Source organism: Marmota marmota, unplaced genomic scaffold, assembly GCF_001458135.2.
Source record: "Marmota marmota marmota unplaced genomic scaffold, marMar, whole genome shotgun sequence".
Classification (NCBI taxonomy): Eukaryota; Metazoa; Chordata; class Mammalia; order Rodentia; family Sciuridae; genus Marmota; species Marmota marmota.
Window position 1 is genome coordinate 2,580,483 of NW_026000068.1, and position 23,754 is coordinate 2,604,236.

Sequence of the window (23,754 nt, forward strand, 5' to 3'; positions counted from 1 at the left end):
AAGGCTACACTACCATTTGAAGCCCTGTCGTATATCTGTTTGCCCTAACTATTTTTCTGATCATTAACCCTGTTTCATAAATATATAAGAGATTTAAGACTATCCTTTGATTTTTGCTAGTACAGCTAACCCATGCAGACATGTGATTATTGTTAGCATGCACTATTGGTTCTAAATTGTACTTTAAAAGTTAAATTTAGCTAAATGTAAAGATTAGGGGAAAGCACTTTACCAAGTTGGTGTTCTCCAAACTAAGATTGTCTGTAGCAGCAGTCTGGGATTTGTATGGAATAACAAGTTTGGTTGGTATTTATTCATGTCATTTGATGTTTTATAGCTAGACATGGTAACCTGTTGTCAATAAGTCATACATACAACTTTGTGTTACTCTTCACACTGGTATTGCAATTTAAATGTATTTTTGAAGGGTAATAAGGAGAGCCTAATCTATTTTAAGGTGACATTGTAAAACATGAAAGCATTTTGTCACTTTTTCCACAAAAAGTGGCACTTTTATTACAAAAAGAAAGTTAAAAGCTCTCTTAGCCTTTGATGCATGTTTCAGATGTAATGTTGTATTGTGTTATTTGTCAAGAGTATAAGGTCCTTGCTTAGCATCTGGATGGCCATCTTAAGTGACAGCTGCCATTTTAAGGAAAAAGTTTCACTTTCCTACCCAACAGCATTTTTGAGAAAGGCTCACCACTCCCTCATACCAACCCAGCACCCCCTGCAGCCAACACCTCCCACCTGCATTAGGACCACCTCTGATTCCTGAGCCTGCCCCAAAATGCCCCAGAACCCAAGCCTGTTTTACCTCTTTCCATTATAGAGAGATGGCCTTAATTTATCAGTTCTGACAAATAAACTATTGTGTGTATCTGTGCCTGGTCTCCGTCTTTCATTTCTCCCTATTGTTCCTTGCTTTCCCTTCAAAGAGATCCTCCTTACCTGAGATAAGGCTCTGCCTCTCCCCTTCTCCAGTTAGAATGGCTCCCATGTAGGCTGGACTTGAACTCATTTAAAGCTGTGTTCAAAAGATGGGTATTTGTTGTAAAGAACACTGTGTCCTCAAAATAAATAGGGGATATAATACACAACTAAGTAAAGGTTTCAGATTATAAAAATCATTTTTCTTGGTTCATAGCTTTTATACAAACTGAATATGTTTTTGCTCTGTTAATTTCATTTTGTATTTTCCTTGTAAATATTGTACCTGTTCCTATTAGTGTTTTGTGGACATGCTTCTTCTAATAAAACTACCTGAGTTAATTTGAGATAATAAGCCACTACCTATAGGACAGGTAACATATAATGTTGACATACAATATTAATACTGACCTCAATTAAAAGAAAGGGGTAACTGTATAATTATAGATATTGAAGTTATAACCTGTTAGTCCCACTTTAAGACTGGTGCACTGACCTGCTAGATGTTTAAAACCCAAAACTTGGAAACCAAAGTCAAGGTAGTAAAAGGGCCATGAAAAAGCAGCCACCATCATGCCCCTTGCCCTCTAAAGTCATCCAGGACTCAGAATGACAGGATCCCACTCTAGGCTCTGCAATTACTGTGAGTCATCTTATCTGCCAATCAGAGAGATCGAGAGGACCATAGAGACAGGAAGCCAATCAGTATACATTCTGCAAAGAGAAGGGTCATTAGAGATGCCAATGTCCCTGATGCTTCCAAGAGAAGTCACATATAGTGTAAGGAATGCCTAATAATAATGATCAAAAAGGATGCTAGAGTTACAAGTTTGTCCTGAGTTAATTTGAGCCTCATCTCATAGACTTACAAATCTTCCTAACTTCCTACATTGATAAACTTGATCTGTTTTCCACTGACATGATTACAAGTTACTGTCTTCATGGCTTTTGGAGAGTGGCTGAAATGTTAATTGCTTTTGAACTATATGTTTACAAAAAAGTAATGCTTTGCTGTCTTGTTTATCATTGTGTTATCATGACCCCTGTATATGCCTTGTCCAGTGACCTGCCATCTGCTGCTGTGGACCCCTGAACTGCTCTGTTGCTGAAAACACTTAATTGTTCGCAATCCACCTGATAGAGAACAAGGGCTTTGGATTACTTCTCCCAACTTTACCCTTTTTCAGCAGGAAGCAGCTTGGATATATCATTGCCCATTTTTCCATAGAAATAAAATGTAGAAATTGACATGGGGAAATGTAACAGTGTGCACTTTATGCTCTGAATACAGCCCTTGCCGTTCGGTCACTGCAGCTTATTTTTAAAATGGACACTTTTCTTTCTCCTCCTCTCTCCCTGCTCCTCCCTAATCTCTCCCCTCCCTAATCTCAGGGGAACAGGATTACCTTTCTTCCCCATCCTAGGCAGAGTTATCTGTCCCTGAGCACACACCCACCATAGGGACAAGTAATCCAGACTTTGGGGATGGCACCAGAAGATCTCAGAAATGACCATCTCCCAAATTAACAAGTGGATTACACTCCAACAGAGAACACGGGGAATGTTGCCCTTGAGTCACCCCTCAACAGCCATCTGTTCCTGCTGATGGGCAGAATGACAGCGTTTCCGGGGGGGGAGTCCCCTGTATCTCTCCTTTGCTAGCAAAGCAATAAACCTTCTTTTTCTTATTTTCTCAAAACTGTGTCCTAGTTATTGGATTGGCATTGGGGACAAGGATTGAGCTTTAGGCAACATAAGGGATATTTGAACCTAGGACTCCCACAGACTGTTGTGAGGGAAGTTGGGAGGAATTGAGAGGAACGAGGTGGGAGAAGGGTGCACCTGAGTCCAAGGTGGGGCAGAGGACATGCAAAGTGAGCGTGAGGAACTGGGGACACTGGCTGGATTTCCAGAGACCCTCGTTCCTTCTCCCAGGGCTCATGCCTCTGCAGGTCTGTGGGTGGCATCACTTCCTGCTTCTCACACCAGGTGAGGTGCAGATGTGAAGTGTTCTGGGGCATTTCCCCTTCTCAGGGTCCCCAGGAGTGATACTGGCCTGGCTTGGGGACAACCTTATCTGTATGACACTTTATCAGTAAGGAGTCAATTCTTCCAGGAGGCAGGTAAACAGGAACCTTCCCTATTGAAAAGATCTATCACACAAATGGTGCTTCAGATGGCAGAACATTCTAGAAGACAGCGATGGAAAGTTTTCTCTCTGACCAGTAGAGCTCCCACCTGAGGTCAACCCCATTAGCTGGGCTGGCACTTGTGGCACACTGGGGACAAAGGACAGCGTTGTGGGTTGTAAGTGGGAAGGAGAGGAGGGATATAATGTATCCTATTTTTCTCTTGCACTAATTTTAATTTCTACCACCAATCATAACACATTTTTGGGACATTCAAATAATCCCAACTAGACATTAAAGTGTGCATTGCTATTCTGGGAATGGAAACTGAAGAGCAGTGCTACTTTTGCACAGTCTAAGTCATTATATTTTTATGGCTTTGGTTAACATTGGGCTATAAAAACCAGTAAATAACTGTTAAAAGCAGAGTTATTTGCTCAAAAATATTTTACGAGCTTCATTTCTGGAACAGCTGAACTTTCCACTAGATTCCCCGGTGCCTGTGGAGATGCAGCGCTCTGCTCACCTCCATTCAGGGGCAGTCCTCCGCCTTTGTGGTTTGAGAGTGGGGGGTGGCAGTTCTGTCTGTAGGATGCGTCATGCTATTTTCCCAGTGTTTTCTTGGGAGAAACCACGGTTTTATTTTGGGCTCCGCATGCTTTTACTTGGTGGTGACCCTAAATATAAATCTTCCAGCCATCTTAGAGGCTCCTGCCTGCCAAAGCCTGCCAGTTCTATTCTCAGGGTCCATACTCATGGTGAGCTTGGACACCACACTCATTCTCTTGCACTCTGAGGTCTTTGTGGTTATGCTCAAGGAGGAGGGTCCTGGAAAGTCATGGTTTGCCCTTGCACAGGTGTGGGTGAGGTATTAAAATACAACAGGGAAGAGGGAGGGCAGGGAATCACTCCTTTGCCACTGGCCCAAGCCTGTCCTCTGCTCACCCATTCTCAGGGGTACTCTGCCCAGGAGACCCACAAATACCTCACAGACCCAGGAAGCCTTGAGGGTGGTTGTGATCCAAAGGACCGGACTCATCCTGTGCCTGGTGTTCAGCAGGGGTGCCCGGAGGGCTTCCAGGGCCACAGTGAGTGGGGAAGTCCTCAAGTCTCAGGTAGCAATGGGTCTTGGGTTCCAGGGTCCTGCACAGCCCACTGTGGGCAAGGTGTAGTTGAGCATTAGAGCAGCTCTCTTGCTGGTATGCACCCACCTTACAGAGGGGATCGGGGTGAAGGGCCTGAGCCATGCCATGCAGTTGGGAAGGCAGGGGCCACTGGGTCATGGAGCTGACCACACTGCCTCTCCAGGGTCTACTGTCTGTCAGCTCCCCTCTTGACACTTTACAAGGCAGTTGACCTTGAGGTCCCTCTGGGGTCACTGGCCTGGCTGCCTAAAAGGTGTGCCCGTCTGCGCCTGATCCAGACTATGGCCCAGGCTGAGGATGACGCCTGGTTGTGCAGCACAGTGCCCTTTCCCATGGTGTGCAGATGGATTTCAGAACAGCATGTCCTGTGCTCCTGCCATGACTCTGTCCTCACTCTTCAAAGCCTTGCAGCTTGAAAGGAAGCAAAGTATCTATGAGGGCAAGGCTCCCAGTCTGCCATAGCCACAGAGTTCAGCATTTTAATATTGGAAATGTCCTTGATAGGGCAGTGCTGACACCCCCATAGCTAATATTATTGTCCCTAAATATTCTCTTTGGGGTTTTTTATTATCTCACCAGGCAGAAGGGTTTCTGCCATTTCCCACTATTTCATTTGGGGAATGTTCACCCCTGAGATGAGTCCATCAGGGAGGGTATTGAAGCATCAGAAGGACTCATTGATGGGCGCTCTGAGGAATTCCCCAGAGAGGAAGAACAAGCTCATATCTCAATCTGTAACTCTCAGCCCTATATTCCTCTGTCAGTGTCAAGCGATCTAAGCAACCTTGGACCTTGATTTTCAACTACTTCCACCTTAATTGAGTTTCCTGAAATGTCTTATTGTATAGCGAGTATTGGTAACTTAGAGCTTGCTTTTTTCCCCAAGAAAATATTCTAGGAGTTTTGGGAGTGGTGAAGAGGGGACGTGGAAGAAATCAGGCAGGAAGGCAGGCAGTGGCAGGTGAGACCAGGCCCCAGCCAGCCACAGCTGGCACCACTGAGTCTCCTGCAGGTGGACAAAGGAGGGAGGGGAGGAGGGAGAGGTGCCCCTGCATGCTTCGCACGGTCACATCGCACGCTAGTTCTCCTAGCAGCTAAGTTTAGGTGTCCATATTTTTCTGCACATCATAGATGACATGCCATCCTATTTCAGAACTAAAAAGTGCCTAAAACATCTTCCAAAAGGGACTCTGCATTGCACAGAAACTCTCTGGTCAGTTCCTTCTACTCCATTGCTTAAAATTTCAAAGGGGAAAATCCAACAATGAGACTACTTGGAGATAGTAGGCAGTTTTAGGTGGGAACCCAGACAGTGGGAGATCTCTTTACAGACAGAGAATCAGAGTCCCTTGCAGGTTATTTTGTGCAGTTTTTTAAAGCCTGATTTACCCATGACTGTTTGCTTGCCCATGTTACCCCGTTTGTTTTGCTCTGAAGAAGGAGGTGTGCAGGATCTAGCACTGTCTCAGGCTTCGTCCGGTCCACATACAGCTGCTCCTCACTGTAGCATCGCAGTCCACCCTTGCAAAGCCCCGTGAGGCATGTGAAAGAACCATCCATTCACAGGCCGGAGGATGAAGCTCAGGACGCCTATGCCTCTCACAGAGGTCTAAGGACGTCTTTCCCACGGCCCTGTGCTCCCGAGGAAACGTGAACACACTGTGAAATACCGCCTGCCATCATGAAAATACAGGATGTGTTGTATGCTGCATGCCGGGCATCTCACTCTTCATTAAACCCGAGTCAGAACAGAGGGACAACAGTGATCGACTGAGCTGCCACCCACCCCATTCTGAAGGTGTCACTTAGTTCTCAGAGTGAGGAGAAGGACCTGGACGTGTTGGGAAGCTAGTCGACACGTGCCTCTGAGGCTCTGCCTAATGGAGATGTCTGAGTCTGTACATTTTTCATGGTCTTCATCTGGATCCAGATAGTAAACGCTATGTCAAGATTCAGAGCCCAGGAAATCATTCCATTACCACTCTCAGTAGGTGCCACTTATACGCTTCTAAACCACATCTGTCAGATAAAACGGCATTCCCGGGACATGTGGCTTCGCTGCGGGCTGCGCTGTTGTCAGGGAAGGCGGCGTGTTGGGGCTGAGCGAGGCCGTGGCTACCTCTGTCCTCTGCTTTTCTCCATGGTCCTCTCTGGACCCAGAGCTTGAAGCAGCATCACCTGCTGCCCACGTGGGTAAGGAGCTGCAGGGGCCAGAGACGGCTGCCCTCCAGGACAATCTGGTCTCTGAAAACTGGTGCCAACTGGGTTTTGAGGCAATATAGCCCTCAGGTCCCCTTTTCTGCATCCTCACCATTACCTTCTCGCTTTTCATCGTGTTCTGTTACTTTAACTGAGAGACATTTGCATGTACCCCTGGCATCCATGTGCCGAGGGATTCTTAACAGAGCCTTGGACTCCCTACATCTTCTCACCTTCCTATCCGCCCTCTCTGCCCTCGATAGGCCATTTCTCATTAGCTTCTGCTCTACCTTTCTTGATTTCTTTAAACAAAATAAGCAATACGGACTTGCATTTATTTTTCTGTTCTTGTTTTTTCAAGTAGTGGACTATCTACCCTTCTGCTTTGCAATTTGCTTTTTTGCTTCGGCACCTGAGCACCACTTCAGTGACTCATCCGGAGCTGCCTCGCTCCTAACTTTCCTACAGTGCCACCGCAGAGATCTGCCCGCCTCACTCAGACTTCTCCTCTGCGTGGACGCATGAGCTGCTTTACCCTAACCCAGTGGTCAGATAATAACCTGTATTGGAAAGATCCCCAGCAGGATGGTCTTCTTCAATGACACTTGCTGAAGATGTAAGATGTGACTCTGATCATGAGGGAGCAAGAGCCCCCTCAGACCGCACAACCTCCAGGGTAGTGTCCCTGGACTTTCTCAGTAGTCCAGACCAGGAAAGATAAGGAAAAAGAGACAGAGACACACACAACCGAGTCCCTGCTTGGTCCTTTGTTGGGTTCTGCTGGAATTGAAAAACGAAACAACACATTTTTCCTTTTGTAAGTAATGTTTCTGGAACAACTGTGGAGACTCAACCATGAACTGTACGTTAAGAATCCCATTAAGTCCACCTGAAAGTTCTTGGGCCTGGTGCTGACACCGGCCAGCCCGAGGCAGTAATATGGAGAACCTGGGGGAGGAGAGGGCTCTGATGTCCAGTCAGTTCTGATTCCAGATGGACCTGCTTTTCCAAAACTCTATCCTGAGTGTCCAGGTGGAAAATCTAGTGGAAGGGAGGATAATCAAGTACCACATTTCCTTAATTCTAATGTGCAGGTATTTGCAATATATACCTTTAACTTAACAGTTTTTTTTTTTGGAATACATCTAACCTTCAGGTATTTAATGCCAACAACACTTCCCAGAAGCATCCCAAATACAGAAAATGTTTTATCTGGAAATACTGAAATTTTGGGAAACACTGGGTTAAAATTCAGTAAGTGTGACTCTTTTCCACAGGATTTCTTACTTCACATTTTTCCTGGGAAGACACAGGTGCACATTTGTCAAATTCACATCCGTAGCCAGAGAGTGGGCATGTCCACTGCCCTCAATGTCCTCAATCCCCCAGATCTCCCTCTCGGGGGTCTATGTGATGGCATCCAGCCGTCCTCGTGAGGGTTCCGACTGCCCCACACCTGCTGTTCCCAGCCCTCCTGGTGCTGGCTCTGGGCAGAAACCAACTCTGAACCCAGCTCCACTCTCTGGTGGGCAAGGGACCTGGTTCCTTGGTGTCCTCAGGGAGCTGAAGCTGCAGCCTGTCCTCAGGGAGCCAGTCCCACAGCCATGCCGACTCCTGGGGGTGCAGCCTGGTTGGGGGGGGGGAGGGCGCTGGCCAGCCTCCCTGCTCTGTAGCTGCCATCCCGGATCCCACCCTCCTGGCCCCTCCCAGAACCTGCTTCTGCAGGGGGACTCTGTGGCTCAGGCCTTTCCCACGGCACCTGGCTTCTTCCAAGACTGCTGTGTTCACACCTGGGCGATCCTGAGAGTGCCCACAGGTCACGCAGTCACGGCAGGTGATGACAACAAGCAGAGTTGAGTCTCCTGGACACCAGGCCACCATGACGCAGATGGACGTGCAGCACCTGTGCCTGGGACTGCTGAGCAAGCAGAAGAGTGGTGAGCACCTGGAGTCTGGAGTCACCCCGCCTGTTTCTTGGGTGACCTCAGTGACCCAGGGCTCTTCTGACTCAGGACTCCAGCAAGGGACCAAATGGCAGGAACCTTCAAACTCCAGTCCCAGAAAGCCCACAAGCCGAGAATCAAAGAAAAAGTATGGAGCATGTTCAGCAGGGCAGGTGCTACCCTTGGAGAAAAGAGGGTCAGGAGCGGGGAGCCTGGGGCCGGGAGAGGGAGCAGGTCTGCAGCACTGTGCTCCATCGCACTGGTGACCTCCTAAGGGAGGAGGACCTGGCTGCCTCTGAGTCGGCCACCTCAGGAGCGCCCACCTCTGGAACATTCTCTCGCTCGCTCAGCCCTTGCCTTGCAAATGCGGGCTGCGTTCTCCTCTTTCTCCCTCTTTTCTAGGAATGAGAATGGGTGAGATGGAGCTCACCGGGCTCTTCTGTTTGAAGAACAGACTTGCTACAAACAGGGGGCTCCGTGCGAGGCACGTGCTGGGTTGACGTCAGCGATCTCAACGGGGAAGGTGGATTTCAGGGGTCCTGCTGGCTAGGATCTCTGCAGAGCAGAAGGGGATCCCTGTCAGAAGAAGAAGCAACAGGGATGTGAAGGGGTGGTGCTACTGACCTGTCCAGCAGTCATCTTGGATCTTGGGATGCTATGGTCTTCACTGAACTTGGAATTTGTTGTTTGTTCCATGAACTCTTCGTAAACGAGCCAACTCCCGTTGTGCCTGATTTCCCATTACCAACTGTGTATTCCTTTCCTGAAAAAGCAACCAGTTTCCGTCACTGCCCCTCCCTTGTGTCAGCTCCTGGTACCCAAGCCCTGGGTCTGTCTGGCCGGGGATGTTTGAGGGAATGTGTTTACCAGAGGTGGGGACCACGTGCCAAGGTCCTGGGGTAGAAGTCCGCTTGGGCTGTCCAAGGAGAGTGAGACTAGCACTGTGCCGGTCTGAATGACTGACTGGGATGCTGATCTCAGAGTGAGGAGTGGGGGCAGCCTGGGTGGGCCGTGGAGGTCATGCTCAGGAACTGGGCTTTTAATAAGGGAGAGGGCCGCCGTGGGAGAGCGGGTCCGTGGAGTGGCGTGATCTGGCTCCTGTGTTACCAGGTGACTCTTGGCTGCTGGCTCAGGGAGAATCGCAGCTGTCCGTGGGCTTTCCCTGCTCTCTACTGGCTCCTCTCGGGGGTGTTGGGCCTGCTCCCGTGTTCACATCAGTGCTGTTCTAGGAACATTTTACCATAGTGTGGTCCTCCTTGGTGACGGACAGCCAGGAGCCACACGCTTTCAATGTGCCTGGGAAGCTCTGCCCCACTTTGCCCAGCTGCCTCCTGAAGACCTCGGCGATCGTGATTTATGGCGTGGGCCAGGGCTCTACTCTGATGGGCAGTGCGAGGGCAGCTCTCCAGGCAGGGAGGGCAGCCTGGACGCCACCCTGTGCACGCGGGGTCCCGGGGGGCAACACACTTGTGTTCTCCGTTCACCGGGTTGCTTCAGGTTGAGACGCTCTTGGACAGGCAGCTGTGTGGAGTGACACAGGGACCCCTCGTGCTGTTTTCTCAAGAATAACTTCTTGAAAAGCCATAGCACAATGTCGTGAGCAGGAATTGAAGTGGACGTCATGAACTGCTGGGTTCCCCACTTTCACTCCTGCGCAGGTGTGGCCAGTTCTGCAGGATCTTATCAGCTGTGCACACTGTGTCTGGACCACCAAGAGCTTCTGCAGGACGCCCTGCTTCCCTCCAGCCCCAGCCCTCCTCAACCCCCAGGAACTACCCATCCACCTCTGTGCCCCCAGCTCCGGGTTGGCAGCTTGGGGTCAGCGTGGAGCCTGGAGCACTCTTTGCAGTAACATGGTTCCTTGAGTGTGTTTAGTTCTTTCGTTTTGGTTGCTAAGTAGCATGCCATAATGTGGACAGGCAAGACACTTCTTAAAGTCCTGTGTCCACTGCTCCAAAGATCTCAGCATCTTCTAAAACTTATTTAGTCATTCCCCCCCCCCCCAAATATTTTCTTCATTATCTCCGGAAAAAAAAAAAAATCCAAGTCAGAATTTGCAACTTGTCTTGAGAGATTCCAGGCTTGTTGGGATGAGTTCAGGCCCAAACAGGGGACATTTTGGGGGGGTCTCTCTCCACCAACGATGTTCCTGTGGGAAAACAAGCAGAATTCCCTGAGGACCCCTAAATCCCCGGCATGGCTTACTGGGGCCCTCTGGACACTTCCAGTTGTGTGGGATCCCTCTGGGTGTTTGTGGAGGCCCCTGGGATGGAGGCCTGGTGCTGCCTGCAGGGCGAGGCTGCGGCTTTGCTGTCCTGTCCAGCACGGGGGCCTGGCTGCCTATGACACAGGGCGGTAACACACACGGGCCACCAGTGGATGCACGTCAGGTGTCCCCATGTCCCGCGGGGAAAGCCTAGCAGATGTGCTGGCTTCCCTTGCTGAGACGCCCCTTTCCTCTCTGAGAATGAACTGGCTAATTTTGCAGAGTGCTTTGAAAAATGCAGGACACTGACATGAGCGCGGGGTGAGGAGGCCCCTTGTGCGCGCTGGAGAGAGGGGGGCACAGGGGGCTGCGGCTGGTAGTTTGCATAGTAAATTCCATGATTGCTTTATGCTTTCTTATTTATAAGTCTTGTCAATGAAATAAATTGAATGGAGTCACCAGATGGCCCTAAATATTGCCTTTATTGCCTGGAACTGTGTTCAGAGGGCTTTCACCACAGGGACCGGAGGCTCGGGGTAGTCGGACTAGGAGGCGAAGGAGCCCTCTGCCTGATTCTGATGATTGTCACGGCCATCTATTTATTTGCTCAGTGAGGTGAGGGGGAAACCATCTCATTTAGACTTATTAAAGGGTCCAAAAGTGTAACACTCTTCAAAAGGGTCACCATAAATATGCCACATACTGTATTTCATAGAGTTTATGGGAAAGGAAATTGAAATCTCCTAAAAATAGAATTGAATCCTGTCCAAACAATATTGGATATACCGAATTAGTGTTTCTGTTATTACATATAACAGGCTGATATTCGGAGCACATTTTTATAAACCTTTAGATTGTTTTCATAAACGTAGGGCTTGCCTACGAGTCTAGGCTCCTCGCATTTATCAGGCAGGATGATGGTGCTTTTAAAAATTAGAAGGAAAAGTTCACAGGGCAGAGCCGCCACCCGCTTCTGCCCCTCCTGCCAAGGCAGTGGGACTTGCCCAGGTGGCTGGCGCAGCCCCTGTGAGCTTGGGGAGGGTGGCCCTGCAGAGCAGAGTAGGGACCCTGCCGAGGCTTTTCATGTCCTGGGACCTGGTGGCCTGTCCCTCAGACCAGAGCTGGGCCTGGCAGGTGTAGGGCAGTGCTCTGTTGGGGTGTCTCCCTTTCTGAAGGCGGCAGTCTGAACCAGCCTGGCCCCCTGCCACCGTCCCTGTCCCTGCCTGCCTTGCAGACCTGGGTCCTGGAGTTCCTAGCACCACTCTGACACCAGGAAGCACAGTGGCCACCCTGAACGAGAGGCCAGGAGATGGGAGAGACTCAGCCCAGCCCCCTCAGGCCCCTCAGGATATCTGCTCAAAGGAAGACAAAGCCTTACAGGCGCAGGTGGACCGGGCTGGGTAGGACTGCCTGTGCCCGTGGCCAAGTGCTTTGTACTTGGGTTGTTGTCTACACGGGCGAGCTGGAAGACAAATACAATGTTCAGGAACAGGTATGGACTGAGCTCCAGGTGGCTCAGGCCCAGTCCTCCAGCGTGGCCCGTCTGATGCTCAGGCCTGGCTGGGCGGGTGGAGGAGCGAGGGAGGCCTTCTGAGTGCACTTGGAAGGAAAGGCTTATTGTGAGCTGCAGCAGCGGCACGGCCGTGGCTGTCCTGGCTGCTGGTGCCACTCTTCCCTCTGCTCAGAGGAGGCCTTCAGCTCACAGGGCAGCCTGCCCTGGGGCTGAGGGGACCCTGTGGAGAAGCCCCGAGCCTGAGTGGGTGGGGCTCTGAGCAGGAGGTGCAGTCCCGCCACGGTCTCCACCTGAGTCACTATCTCAATAGAGATAAAAATACTTGGAGGGACACAAAACTAGTACCAACCCTTCTTATTCCCCTTTGTGCACATGCAATTTGAAAATTAAATGCAAGTATAGCCCTGCTATATTTCTTGTGCATTAAACATGCTGTGTGATGGCAGACTCGCCCCCTTCTCCTCCACAGAACTCTGGCAGAACACCCTTTCCTCTCCACTGGGCCAGATCTCCCCTTTGGTGGAAGAGATTCAGCTGTATCCAATCATTTTTCTTGATACCATGCCACACTCAAGGCTCATTTATCCATAAAGCACAGATGACCAAGATGGATCCTCCACAGGTTTCTTTAAAATTGTGATTGAACCTATAGTGAAAGATGAAAGCATCATGTAGTGGGAAAGACATGGACAGCTCAAGGTGTCCTGAAGGTGTCCATGAGCCTCCTGACAGAAAGAAGATGCTAGAAACACCAAGGTTCATTCTAGAGCCTTCAGATCACGCCTCGGAAACCATCTTTTCTGGAGTGGTGGGCAATGGATGAATTGAACATAGGGAAGGGACGTCAGAGTATCGTGCAATGGAATCCTCACCAGCCAACTACCTGGGCTTGCACGGAGGGGACACACCACTGAGCTTCTCCTCACGGGGGACTGACACGGTTCAGTTCCCACTGAAGACTTATGCTCTTCAAAACATTAGTGTTTTTGAATACGTAATACAATATTATGGCTTGAAATTCTCATAAATAAATAAGTATACAAAATGATCTCCCTCCACTGCCCCATCCAGCTGTGTTCCATTCCAGCAGGTGGCCGTGGTGGCCAGGTTGGTGCATCCTCGGCACACCTGTGGAAGGTACAACATGTTCAAGTGCTTTCCCGTGGCAGGAGTAGGCGGCTCGTTCTCCACACCTTCCACTTGCTTCTTACTACTATAACTTGTCACTGCCCCAGGTTAGCACAGAGACTGAGATCCGTGCCGTCTGTGTGCACTTGAAAGCTCTGTCCTGGGGTCCTTCTGCTGTTCATCATCCCGCGGCCATTGTGGATACTCTCGGTAGATTCCTGCAGCAGCACCTGATGCAGACTTAGGGTGGTGAGCAAGCTCCGCCCCGGACTCGGGACACCAGTGATTCTCAAAGGAATTCCAATAATCCTTCCACGTGTGTTTCCAGATCCTCGCTGTTTGGTGTGAACTGCACCTTGGTGCAAGAAGGTGGCAGAGTCCTAACCAGGCTGCAGAGCCACAGCCGCGGCCATGATGTCCCTCCCTGACATCTACTTCTTTGCGGCTCCTCTGTGCCAGTAGTGAGCTGAGGGGCCAGGGAAGCGAGGCTGAGCTGGGCACAGACCTCCCTTCCTAGCAGCCTGTGGCCTGGTGGGGAGGAGACCCGCACACCAGCCGATGCCTCCATCCTGAGGAGGGTAGGGACGAGATGCCAAGGAGCCCGCTCCACAGAGGCACGAGAGGGAAGGTGGATTAACTCTGAGGAGAACCTGGTGCTGGCAAAGCGACTCAGGAGGAAGGACGCTACTGCCAGGTGGGTCCTTCTCGCAGCCAGGCCTGTGCTGGGGAGTAGGGAGGTGTCCACTGTGCCCTGCTGGACCTGCCAGCTGCCAGGAAGAGGCACCCGGTCAGACTTGTCCAGCCACTTGATCGGGCCACTTGCTCCCCACAAGGAGAGGTCCATGGTGTAAGTGTGAGGCCTGGACAGAAAGGAGGACGGAAACGGCATGGCGACTTCCCCTGCCTCTGGGCTCCGCGTCTCACTGACTCGTGTCCCATTCTCTCCACGGGGGTGGCTTCTGCACGCGGCAGGAAGAGGGTCTCAACTGCCCCTGCATGCTGCCCTGGACCAGTGAGGGTGAGAAAGCCCATCCGAAGGCTCCAGGAGAAGCCCTGGGGCTCTCGCGGGTCCTGCTGGGCCCTGAGCCACACCTGCTCATGCAACTGTGATGAGCAGAGCGCTAGAGAGCTGGGTCTGTGGGTGTCTGCCCCAGACTGCAGAGGAGAGGGGGCTGGCGGGTCCCCGGGAGGCTGTGCTCTCCCACTCTGGTGGGGGCCAGGGGACATGCTTCCCTGCTGTGCTGGGTGTGAGCGTCCACCAGGATGCAGAGCAGCCTTCCTAAGTCCACCTCACTTCTGCTCCTCAGCCCTGTTGCTGGCGGGTCCTGCTGGCCAGAAGGAGGCCACCTGGACTCTCAGTGCGGTGCCGACCGAAAGACAGGGTGCTGGAGCCCTCCATCAAAGCCAGGCAGCTGGGTCAGCCCAGCCTTCATCTGGGTCAGCCCAGCCTTGAGCCTCTCCCCAGCAGCCAGAGCCCCGGGACCCCTGTGCCATCAGTGGACTCTGAGTGAACCTTCCATCGCCCCTTCCTTACCCAGGTCACCCAGGCCACCCAGGCCACCAGTCCTGCTGTGCAGCCGCAGGGTGGGTTGAGGGGGTTGTGCCCTCCCCAGCTCCAAGGCAGAGGAACTCAGGGAAATGGAGCGCTGGTCTGATGACACTCAAGGATGTGGGGTCAGGCCTGTCACAAGCCCACCTTGCCGCTGAATTTTCCCTCTTACTGTTGGACTCTATTAGAGAAGTGTTTTCTTATCCACAACCCAAAGTCCCCTTGAAGTCCCACAACTTGGATCTCCAAAGAAATTCAGGAACCTTGATCAGAAATGAAAGTTTCTAGGAACACCAGCCTCAAGGAGAACCCCCAAAGACTGACATTGTCCTCCAGGAGGCCGGTGCTGGATCTCCACTGCTGGTCAAAACATCCCAGAAAATCAACTTGGAGGAGAAAAGACTTATCTTGGCTGACATCTTCGGAGACTGCAGTCCACGGTTAGCTGCTCGATTGCTCGGGCCTAAGGTGAGGCAGAACATCATGGGTGTGGTGGAGGGAAGCAGATCAGGAAACACATACACAGAGCGGTGGGGAGGGCTGGGGACCAGACAGAGTCTCCAGGTCCTGCTCCCGAGCACCTGTTCCCCCACTAGGCTCCACCTCCTGCAGTGTCCACCACTCCCAATAATGCCATCAAATTATTCGCCCCTCAGCGGATCAGTCCCCTCAAGATCCAATCACTTCCCCAAAGCCCACCTCTGAAACGTCTTGCCCTGGGGACCAAGCCTTCAACGCCGAGTCTTTGGAAACATTCCAGATCCCACCCATAACCAGGGAGCTCTGCACCTTGCTCCTCCCTCCCTGGTCACCCTAGGCCATTGGAACCTCCCCTTGCTTCTGAAGCCAGTCCCACCACACGCCCCGAGGAACCGTAGGGTGTCCTCCTCCGAGTCGCAGAGGTGCTGTAGCGCAGGCCCCTCCCCAGGCTCCTCCTTGTAGAGAGGACGCTGGAGCCTTTGATTTAAAAATGGTCCTGGAAGCCCTCACCTGCTCTCTGTAGTTCTGGGGGAGGGTGACGCTTGCCTGAGAAGGGCTGTCTCCTGCTGCCTGCGATGCCCACTCCTCGCTGGACCCCTCCTGTCTCGCACCCTTCTTCTGCCCACTGAACGTTCACTTGTCTTCCTTATATCGCAGGTTTAATGTGTTTGTCTCTGGGTCGCACTCAGCCCAGTCCACGTCCACCACCGGAGGGCTTGAGTCTGGTTCCGAGTGGCTTTGTCCTGCCTGGCCCACCTGGCTGGTCCCTCCCACGTCCCCTCCATGGTCATGCTCTGCCACCTGCTCCTTGCGGCTTCCTCCACATGGGCTCTGCCTCCTGTGTTGGTGCAGGTGGGTCCCTCTGCGGGGTGCTTTTCCCACGTCCTCTACTGAGTTTGTTTTTCCAACCCCCTCTTAATGTCTCTTCTTAATTTCTAAAGTGCACATGCAGACGATTGGCTTATTTGCTTGCTATGTTTTCAGGCATGGCTCTCCCTGCTTCCCAGGAGGGCAGTGATCAGAGACCTTTGTCCAATTTGCTCCCTGATGGATCCCAAGTGCCCGAAGAAGACTCTTTGTCAGATGAGCAAATGCATGGTTGGATGTCGGGGACTGCAACACCCGCAAGCAGCCAGCCTCACCACACTCCTGACACGGCTGGGAGCCTGTGGGCGCTCCTGGAAACACAGACGTCCCGACTCCCCAAGTGAGGCCTTGCAGGGGAATCTGGGGACTGTTGGCTTCTCCACTCAAGTTTTCTTTCAACTTTAATATTCTAATTTAGATACCAAATACCAACAGGGGATCCTGCGAAACAGCTAGGACTGTTGTTTTCTTCCAGAAAGGGGCTGGGGAGGGAGAGGGAGAGGGAGCCAGGAGGTCGGAGGAGGTGCTGCTGCACTGTGTGGCTCCTCTGAACCTGTCACTGCTCTGCTGTTAGAAGTTTAGTCTTTGTTAAATTATTCAGAGCTTTTGGGGGGCTGCCACTCAGGACGGGATTAAAGCCGGATGCGCCTCTCTTGCCGGCGTTGTGCGACTCCTGCTCCTACATCTTCTTCCTAACAAAATATCCTCAGGAACCACAGTTTCAGTCAAAAAAATTAATCTTTGATACAGATTAATCCGGCTGATTGTGGTTCACTCCAGATAATAGCGAGAGGGATGCTTTCCCTGTAGCCACTACGAAAGAAAATTCTCAAGGAAAATCAAACTTTGTTTATGTCTCCTCAGCCCTAGTTTTCCCATTTATCTTAAGCTCACTTGAAGGTGAAATATGGTTTCTATCAGGCTCCTGAGCAGATAGCTGTTTCGATGATCATTAGGAAAGTCCTTAGAAAATTATAAGCACCTTGTAGCAACTTTGGAGCAACATTTTTGAGTTGATTTTGTCCTTGCTTTAAATATACTTTGTGAACCAATTTCTTTGGACAAGAACAAATAAATCTAGCGGAATATTATCAACAGTCTTCAAAACAGCAGTTGGTGTATCGCACTGGCCTGGTTAGGACCAACTTAGCAAGGCCCTAAGCAACACAGTGAGGCCCTGTGGGCGGCACAACTCTGCACCAGACCCCCGGCCAGGGTCTTCAATCTCTGCCTTGGAGTCCACAGCATTGGAGTTGATGGTTCATTTCATACTCCCAGCTCCTTCTGAATTTTAAAGTCACTCAAAACCCATCTTTAATGGATTTTCCTTTGAAGGAAGAAAGACACCATAGCTACTGTTCATTAAGTGCCAGCTAGGGCCCAACCTGGGCTTCGGCTGTGAGGTCTGTGCTCTCTCCTTGTTCTCAGAGCTGTGGGGCACGTGTGTCCTGCTTGGATCCACAGATGGAAAGCCAGAGCTCAAGCAGGTCAGGGCTTCTCAGGCCACTACAGTGCCCAGAGGCAAGACCTAAAGTCAGGGCATTGGAGGGGACAAGGTGCTTCTCAGCCGCCGAGAGGAGCAGGAGAGGGGCACCTGGGTGGGGCTGACTGCTCCACACCCACACCTGTCAGGTGCTTTACATTCACATGCACTTGAAGTGACTTAAGGGCAGACTTTGGCCTCCACGTTTGGGTGAGGAAGCAGCAGCTGAGCCCTCGGCAGAGTTCTCAGGTCGGGAGCCCAGGCAGCTGCAGAGGGCTGAATTCCCCACACTGCTTGCATCTCTCTCCTTCCCTCAGTGATGGGCCTCATCCCTGTGACTTCACCTGCCATATCATTGACATGCTGGGAGCCCTGGGACACAATAGTCACCTTTGTGTGTGCCTTTCTCTTTAAATGATGATTACTGTTATTATTGTTGTTATTATTTGGCACTGGGGATTGAGCCCAGAGCCACATCCCCAGCCCTTTCCATGTTTTGTTTTGAGACAGGGCCTTACTGAGTTGCTCAGGGCCTTGCTAAGTTGCTGAGGCTGGCTTTGAACTCATGATCCTCCTGCTTCAGCCTCTGAGCTGCTGGAATTACAGGAGTGTGCCACTGTGCCTGGCTTTGATTATTAATATGTTATTTATAATTTATAATTATTCATAACAGTGGGGTTCATTTTAGCATGTTTGTACCTGCACATAACAGTGGGTCAATCTCATTCTGTTGGAACTACAAAATGAATTCAGAGTCGTGGAGTGTGCTGGGGGAGAAGGAAGGGTGCAGGATCCCCTTACGCATGTAGTCTCCTTATTGGAGGACCACAGGCCACTGCCCCACCCTGGGCATTCTCCAGGTCCATTTTGGCTTTGATTTCCTAGCGAGCAGGACAGGTTTTCCGTGCACATCGGTCCCATCTCTGAACCCCCAGGCCCCACACTGGTAGGAAAGGGGAACAGGGCAGTCTCTGGGGGCTATCAGCCATGGAGGAGCATCTTGCTGTTTCTTTCCAACACAGGGGACCTCCGTGCTCCCTGAGAATGCTGACCAGCCTCTGCTCTGGCCAGCTGTGGAGTGGCCGCCCACGGCTACCCAGCTGCCAGGCATGCAGGCCCGAGACCGGCTGTCCAGGTAGATCTTACGCATCTTTTCTCTCTGCTGTCTTTCCTCTGAATCTGAAAGTGAATGACTATATTTATGTGCCAAGGGGAGAACATCACACCTGCTGGGCTTGTCACAGCCAGGCAGCAGCTCTCAGGGACCCAGTGGGCCTTTGAGCCTCAGTGTGGCCTCCTTGGGTTTGCAGCAACAGAGCGACCTTCCAGTGGACAGAAGAGGAGGATGTGTCCCTGGGACTCATGGTCTGGACTGGTCCTGGAAAGCTGGAGTTGGCTGCTAGCATCCGTCTGTCTTTTGGTTTCTGTCCTCAGCACTGGATGTCACTGCTGTGTGTCCCAGAGGCCTCTCTGGTCTTTCCTCCCCCTCTGGACCCTGCAGTGCCTGGTGACTCCATTTCCTGTGGCTTCCCCCTGTTTGCACAGTGACCATTTTTTCTGTTGAGCTGCTGGCATTGTGGCTTTCAAGGCAGAAGCCATGAGGAGAAGCAGTGCACCTTCCTGAGCACCCCACAGCCTCGCCAGGTCACTGTCCACCAGACACTGGCCCTCAGCAGTGGCCCTCACCCTGGCGAGGCAGCATGCTGTGTGCAGGCAGGAGGCCAGCTCCCAGGGAAAGCCAATCGGGTGGCACACTCAGGGTGCTGGCGTTGTCCCGAGGATTGGCACCCCCTTGAGGGTAGCCCTGGAGCCTCACTCAGCCTCGCCCAGTTCTGGCCCAGCAGAGGCCTCTTCCATGGGGCGAGACTGTGCATCTCCTCCCACACGGGCATTCGGTGCTGTCACATGTGGAGCCAAGTTGGGAACATCTATCCCCAGCAATGGACAAGCATTATAAGCCAGCCACTCCACCATGTCCTCACCCAAGAACTGGTCACCTGGCTGTTCCACCTCACCGTGTGTTAGAGTCTGTAAACAAGTCTGGATGGCGCCTGGCATTTTGCAGAGGGAGTGGTTTGTGAAGTAACGCCAGGGAGCCATTAAGTGTGGAGATTCCTGATTGGTTGACTGCTGTATCTAGTTTATGCTAATTAAGATAAGCTGTGTGGAATGTAGATATACCCCTCCGGTCCTACAATAAACGGCTCCCACTCCTGCTCTATCAATGCACACAAGTTGTTCGTCACCCCCGGCCATTTTGCTGCAGCCGGACTGCGGCCACCGTGCTCTGGCAAGGGGCCTTTAGAAGAGGGCACAGACACAGCGAGCACACGTGCGTTTCCTAGCAGGCAGGGGCTGCACCACTTGGAGGACAGGCTCCTCCTGAAGCAGGTGGGATGCTTGGCCCCTCTCCCGATCTCTGTAGTGGACACTAGCCAGTAGCATACGTGTTTGAAGAAAACCCCTCCAGGGTTGCTTTTAGAGGGTCTCCTTGTCTGAACATCTAGGGAGAAGATTCTCCAGGAGGACAGAAGGGCCCCCTGCAAGGGCAGTGACCGTGTGCTCCCTGACTTTGCCCATCAGCCCTGGTCTCTGCTCCTGGCTGTGCTGGTGGCCGGTCAGGAGGAGAGGCCCACCTGCCTCCCCTCTGGATGCTGCGTCCCACTTTGGGTTCCTCTCCACCCTGGCCATTTTCACTTCTTGGGCCCACGCAGCTCTGCCACTCCTGGGCCTGTGCCAAGCTGCTCAGTGGGTCATAACCAAGCAGTGTAGACGGCGACCGGAACAGCAGGCTCCTCGTCTCAGCGTGGGGGAGGCTGGGAGTCCAAGATCCAGGCTCACCAGTCAGGTGTCTGGTGATGGCCCCCTTCTAGTTGCAGAGGGCCGTCCTCTCTGTGACCTCCCAAGGTCTTCGCTTGGTGCCTGCACAGTGCGGGGGGCGGGGGGGGGAGAGGTGCGAGCCCGTCTGCCTTGTCCTCCCACACACTGGGCAGGATGCTGCCCCGTCACGGCCTCATCTAGCCTTAATCACTTGCCTACTCCACATACAGTCATGGTAGAGCTACAGCTTCAGTGAATGAATTCTGGGACCCCCCCCCCGCCCCCAGTCAGTAAGGCTCACCAGGTGAGGAACACAGACTGGTTTGAGAAGGACCCAGATGGAGTCCAGGTGGGCACTGTCCTTGCGGAGTTAAGGGTGCATTCTGAGTGGAGAGCAGCTGGAGAGGGCGACGCCTGCCACAGCATTCATAAAGGGACACAGGGACAGACGCCCCTGCAAAGGAGACTCTTCATGCACCTTCATGGGGTCAATGGTCGCCAGCGCTGAACAGATGGGGAAGACACTACTCGTGGCAGAAAGGCCTTCACAAAGTCAGACCACCTGGGACCTCTGAAGCCACACTGGGAGGGCCAGGTCTGCAAGCCAGTACCCATGGTCCTCTTGAAGCCCTGCCAATTCTCCCGAGTGGGCGGGGCACGCACCACACCTGGGAATTTACAGAGGCAGAAGGCCATTCGATAGGCCCACAGTGACGGGCATGCAGGCTGGACGCTGGGAGAAGCATGACGTTCTCTGTGGAAGGGTGAGAAGTGCGTCCACGCCCACAGCAGTGTCCATCTGGGTGTCAGTTCAACACAGTGGGGAGTTCCACGGTGTCCTTCCACACAACCCAGGCTGGACTCTCGTCATTCTTAATGGACACATATGATTACACATAGTTATGGGGTACAATGTGATGTTTGATATATGTACTTGGTCAGGTGATTAAATCAAGCTAATCTACATATCTGTCACCTCACCTGGCTCTCATTTTTGTGGTAAAACATGTAAAATCGACCCTTTTGGGGTTTTTGAAACATGCGTGTGTTATTAGCTGCGCTCTCTGGTCTGGGCTCCAGATCACTGAGGCACGCTCCTCCTGTCTGAATGAAAGTGCGCACTCTTTGATCAGCATCTGCTCTCTCCCCTCACCCGCTCAGTTCACTGTCTCTTTTCATGGGATCAATCAATCAATCAATCGGAGCATTCACTGACCATAGAGCTCACAGTTGGCTCATTCCCAAAAACAATTCCAGGAGGCAGGCAGAACTTCCTCCACTGACTCTTCTTACTGACGTGCCAGATATTTTCAATGAGACAAATGTTCAAAATTACTCCTAAATTAAATTTTCCCCAGGGGAAGTCCACAGCCAGCTCGAGTCTGACCGCCAGCTGGGCTTTCCTCTGGTTCTGGGATCCGCACCTGTGGATCTTCTGGGCACAATGCAAAATGCACTTTCCAGCTGCTCATTGTAGGAGGAAAGAGCTGGATCTTTTTATTTTTTATTTATTTTTTTTTAAGAGAGAGAGAATTTTAATATTTACTTTTTAGTTTTCGGCGGACACAACATCTTTGTTTGTGGTGCTGAGGATCGAACCCGGGCCGCACGCATGGCAGGCGAGCGCGCTACCGCTGGAGCCACATCCCCAGCCCAGAGCTGGATCTTTTTAAGGATTTGGTAGATAAGTATTTTGTTTGTTCTCCTGAAACACACTCTTTTAAGAGGAGCCCAGCAACCAGCAGGGATGGTGGGCCCCGCGTGTGTGTGAGCAGAGCTCCTGCGGCTGCCCGACCCACGGCCATGGCCTTGCCCAGCGTTTCTTTCTTTGCTCCCACTGGAGGACTTTCAGCAGAACCCTGTCAGGATGGCCGCCACTCACTACGTAGCTATGGTGGTGGGGAGGCTCTGGCGGACACAGGGAGCCCATTGCAGGCCGTTCAGATGGGTTCCTGCGGAGGTCCCCTGGCTCCCCTCCCAAGCAGTGTCTGCTGCTCTCTCTCCCGATCACTTCATCCATCAGGGGGGTGCACGGGGGAGTGGACGGCAGCTCTGACTTCCAAGTGTTTCCAGATACGAGAAGGAGCCCCCACTCCGGTGCTTCATGAGTCAGTTCTCTCTGTAAACAGGGATGTGAAATAAGAAACAGCTGAGCTCGGGATCGGCCAGTCAAGCAATTTGTATTTAGAATATGTACAAAATGCATTTAAAGCAAAAGCTAGTGTGTAGCTTTTATCCATGTATGGACAGTCTTGGGAAGAGGGCCATGGAGGACCCGGGGCAGCTGTAGGCCTCTGGCTGCAGACTCCAGCTTGGCTGCCTGGGAGGTGGGACGAGTCATGGTTCTCACTAAGTCTCAGCTTCCTTATCAGTAAAGGAGACAGTAAAGAAGAGCACATGCTTTAGGTGCCCCAGGGTCCATCAGAACACAGGCAAAGGTTTTGTCAGAAGTTGCCTGTCTGGAAATAAGCATTTGGACTTCCTCTTTTGAGGTATGCGGGTGCCGGTGGTGTTTGGAGACATGTCCAGGTGAGCCTCCAGGTGAGCGGAGGAGCACGTTCGTTCACACAGTAGGCAGGTCACTGGGGAGGCCACATCGTGGAGGGAGCTTTCCAGAGATTTCAGACTTGCTGGGCATGGGGACAAGTTGTCCCAAGTGGCTCATAAGGCCCTCACATTCCAGTCAGAGGGTGCTTCTGTGCACACTGCTGCCTGAGGATGGAAGGAGTGCTCCTCAGTTAGCCTGGTGCCCAGCTACTTTGCCCACACCAATAGCACTGGACAGAATCTGTGGGCACAGCCTTTGAGGGAGCACTTTGAACATCCAGGTCCTTCTCTCCTCCTGCCTCTTCGCCTCTTCCCCAGCCCTCGGCTCTCCTGGATAGGGTAGATTAAGGGCTGGCAAGATGCTGGGGGACTTGGGTGCACCCTGGGTGGCTGGCTGATGACCTTTTAATTGGTCCTGTGTCTGTTGACATACAGAGAGTGTCAACAACCATCGTTTGGAGAAGGGGGAGGGCAAGAGAATGTGTTTGCCTTTTGATGCTTCCTGGGGACTTGTGTTAGTTTTCTGGTTCAACTTTATTTTCTTTTCCTGTTTGGGCTACCTCGGGAAGCTTAGAAATAGTCTTAGGAGCTTCATAACAGTGACTTTTGTTCCAAGTTTATGTTGGCAGCACAGAGTTGGTTGAGGTTCACTTTGACTTATAAATGGTTCTTGTTTTAATTTTATTCTGTGGAGAATTGATTTGAGTTGACCAGTAATGGCTGGAATAATGATGCTTGATTTGACTCTAGTTTTAACTCAAGAACAGTTCTTGTGTGAGATAGAGAGATCTCTGCTTGGGCTTGTTACCAGGATC